A 4,346-nucleotide genomic window follows, 5' to 3' on the forward strand; every position below is an offset into this window, starting at 1 on the left:
GGAGCACCCATGATGACTTCATCAATAATAGTTGGTGAGATGAAACGAATGAGGAATGAATAATCAATTATCTTGTACATGCTTGATCACATAGCAACTTCAAAACGATTGACTTTCACAATGAAACCGGCTTACAAAGATGGCATGTAAAGATTAGCACGTCCGGCGGAAATAAACCCATGAATCACGGAATCTGCAAATAATATTATTTAACAAAGAATCAGAAAATCAATTAAAAACAATTATATTAAATAAGTGTGATAAATCGAAGATTAACTTACCTTTTCATCAAGAAAGAGAACCGTGATTCCTATAAACTCAGTGTCTTTCTTGAAGTTCAGAGCATCCCATAAGCGAGGAGGTTAGAGGCTATGCTCTGACTACTACGACCAACACGGAGAGACTCGAAGGTTGAGTGACGGATGCCGGGAACGCCGGTTTGAGGAACTGGAGAGGCAGAGAGACATTTTCTAGAATATCGTTAAAGTTAAGATGAATCAATGAGTTTTGTGGAGATGCAGATTGGATTCATTAAAGATGAGAATCATATATATATGGTTTACAGAAATGCTACAAATCAGGAACATTTAAGATCAAACAATTTAAGATGGGGAGATGAAGAGTTCACCGGTGCAAAAAATAGATTACGAACAGACACACAACTTAACTCTGTAACTCAGACTTGTCTAAGACAATGATGAAAAGAACCTTAACTCATGTTAAACGAAGACAGTTTACAATATGGAAAAACTATAATTGTTGATTTTTTCATATAACGTGATGAACCTCATTTAAAAATGAAACTCATAATACACTTGTAAGAAAAGGTTTCCGACCTTCATAAACATATATTAGTTTCGACCATCAATGTATAAAGTATACCCAGGTTCGAATCACAGGTGGAACTTACTTACGTGCTGACGTGGCGGCTCAGGATGAGAAAAGTGACTCATTATATTATATGATTAAAAGAGTCGATGAATAGTTTGGAGCGATCACAAAAAGCAAAATTCGTAAATTGATCGAGAGAGATGGTGTTGTCACGGCGATTCGCACAAGTGTCGAGTGACGAAGAAGAGGATGTACGGGCAACAAGGTCCAAGGGAGGGAAGTCGAGGAGCCCTGAGGAGGGGAAGCGTAAGACGGTGAAGCTGTACGAAGATTTCGAAGAGGAGAAGGAAACGGAGGAAGAAGAAGAAGAGAAGCCCGATGACGCGAGCCCGGTTGGTGAATCGGTTAAGGTTACGGGTAAAGGCAAATGGAGAAGAACCCATTTCCTGCAATTCGAGTACGACGGCAACAAATACAATCTGGTGAGCTTTTAGGTTTTCGAGTTAATTTAGGGATTTGTTTTCTCCTGATGAACTCTTTAGGTTTGGAATTGAAAGTTGTGAACTTTGATTCTGTGCTTGCTTGAGACCTAAGAGACCATTTGTTTCCACTCTGTCTGACAGGAGGATCCGGTGCTGTTGGTCCCAGAAGACAAAAGCCAAAAGCCATATGTTGCCATTATCTAGGTACTGTTGCGCTTGCTAGATTTTGTGTATGCTTTACCAGTTCTTCCGTGCTATACCATCCGGTTTGAAGTAAGACTTGCTTCTTTTTTCTTTCTTTGGCAGGATATTACTCAAACAAAATATGGAAGCATGATGATTCTGGGACAGTGGTTTTATCGCCCTGAAGAAGCGGAGAAAAAGGGTGGTGGAAACTGGCAATCTAGTGATACACGAGAACTTTTCTACATTTTCCATCGTGATGAGGTGCCAGCTGAGTCCGTGATGCACAGATGCGTGGTCTACTTTGTCCCAGCCCATAAGCAGCTTCCTAAACGCAAAGTTAACCCTGGTTTTGTCGTGCGAAAGGTGTATGATACTGTCGAAAAGAAGCTCTGGAAGCTGACCGATAAGGATTACGAGGATACAAAACAACATGAAATTGACCTCCTTGTTGAGAAGTCCATGTCGCGATTGGGTGATCTTCCTGACCTTGAACCTGAGGAAGTGCATGCTGATCTAGAGACTCTGTTGAAGGCTAAAAGATCTTCCCGGAAAGTTAACATACCTCCTGTTGATGTTAGAAAGGAGGAAGATGCGTTTCTTAAACCTGAGACCCCTGGAAGCGCTATTTCCTCGGAGTATCATTCCATCTTACAGAAGTTTAACTCACTAACAGGTGATGCTCATCGTGACAAGTGTTTGGCAAAGCTTCTGGAAGCAGTCCAGAACATTTGCTACACCGCTGAGAACAAACAAGCTGCCGATGAAGCAAAGGTGGCTTCAGATCTTGAACAGGGTGAGAAAGATGCAAAGACTGAAAATGGAGCTCACGAGAATCCATTAAAGGTCTTAACTCTTAACTGAACGTTTCTAACTTTTTGATCTTTCATACCGAGTTCAGTAGTTACTGGAATAACCCTTTTGTTTGACAGGATGAGAGCTTTCTCTGGCCAGATGCTGCTGTTCCTCCGGTGTGTGCTCTTTAGCTGGCTCTACATGTTTCTCTTGCATCGGATTACCACAAATACAATCAAAGGATGAGGGCACTGGTTTTCAATCTCAAGGTTCCACATTCATTACTTTTTTTCCTTATTTTTTGCTCTTGGTTCTCCGACCAATACAATACATACGTGATTGTCTTCTTCATAACAATTGGTCTATGAATTTAGAGAGACTGTGTAGGTCCCCAGTTTGCCGTAGACATCACTTAAGCATTTATTCTAAGTGTTTAACGGTAAATTTCATTTTGTTTTATCTGCAGAACACTGCACTGCTGGCTAGACGACTGCTCAATGGCGAGTTAGAACCAGCAAAGATTTTGAGCATGTCACCCACTGAGTTAAAGGTTAGGGACTTGTTATGTTACATATTTGCACACAGATACCCTCCCTGTTTTCGTTCAGTCTCCATTACTTAAATCTTATTCTGTGTCATAATACGCAATGACTAGTGAGTACATCTTACATGTTAAAACGAATAAAGATTTGGTATTTATGGGATTCAGGAGGGTCTAACTGCTAAGGAAACGGAGAAGAATGAGCCTGATGATGCGGAAAAAATGCAGGTTTTTCTCATTTCTGACTAGCTTGTTGGATTTCAGTTGGGGGAATGCGTTTGACCATATCATGTGTTGGTTTTGGATGTAGATGACTGATGCAAGATGCTCAAGATGCAGTCAAATTAAAGTTGGCCTGAGGATATCATCCAAGCTGGGCATGGAGATCGCTATCAGGTTCTTATGCTTTTCCGTATTACCTTACCTATTCTCGGATATATACATCATGATCTTCTTCTCTTACTGTGCATATCCATTAATATTAATAATCACATTCTGATTTTTGTTTTATGTTTCTAGCTGGAGTGTATTGCCTGTGGCCATTCCTGGTATGCATCAAGGGATGAGGTATCAACTCTGACTATAGACTCTGAAAAACCTGCACAAGGCACAGAGAGTGAGGACGTTGAGAAGGATTTGACCAGTCCTCGTGAAGCTGAGAAGAAAGCGAAAGAAAACGAATCCTTTAAGACGACTAATGACACAAATGTTGACAACAATCCTGAGACCACCAAGAAACCAGAGTAAAACTATATGTCTAAAGGTTTGAAACTCTCAACCGTATGTTTAAGGTTTCGGGTATGGAATGGAACAGGGTTTCAACTTAACATCTGATAAACCGTTTAGTTATGTTAAGGTAAAGCTTTATCTATACAATAATACAAAAACGTTGCTATATCAATTGTCAATAGATTTCTCTGTACTATCTCCTTGTTGTGTCTTTGTTAACAAATGTCTCTTATGCTTGTCCATCACCGAAACAGAGCCCAGTAGCCTAGGGAAGTAGATGGATAGAGATACAAGTTGGTGGCACAAGACGACTTTAGCCGCAGGTGCCCACTGTATAATTGTTGACTTGTCTTTCTCTTTCCTCATAAGCTTTCACATCTTGTGCTCTAAGCCAGCTTTTCTATACGAATAAAAGTTTAAATCTTTCTATAGATTCGAGATTGGATTATTTATGTACCATTATCTCATTTCTTAAGGTGAAAATAACACAGCCATAATCATATGTTTTCCATTACTGGTGTCTCCTCGCAATGAAGGATTTGGTGCAAGGCTTCTTCTATTCTGCGACAGGGTTACCTCCAAGAAAAACTACAAACTATTAGGATAACCCGAAAATAATCCTAAAAGATCTGACCGAAAAAAATCCTATAATTTTACGGTTACTTGTGGGAGGATACACTAATTCTATGTTAGTATGTTGTTATTAGGTTTTATTTATTTTAAAATAATATATACTAGTATTACTCCCGTGCATAGCACGGGCCTTATTTTTTTTTAATATTTTT

General features: G+C 39.6%; 1 pseudogene; it reads left to right on the forward strand.

The window, feature by feature from the left end:
* Nucleotides 1-968: 968 nt before the first annotated feature.
* LOC106322618 lies at nucleotides 969-4,075 on the forward strand (annotated as a pseudogene).
* Nucleotides 4,076-4,346: the final 271 nt, after the last annotated feature.

The sequence above is a fragment of the Brassica oleracea genome, chromosome C2 (assembly GCF_000695525.1).
Source record: "Brassica oleracea var. oleracea cultivar TO1000 chromosome C2, BOL, whole genome shotgun sequence".
NCBI classification, from domain to species: domain Eukaryota; kingdom Viridiplantae; phylum Streptophyta; class Magnoliopsida; order Brassicales; family Brassicaceae; genus Brassica; species Brassica oleracea.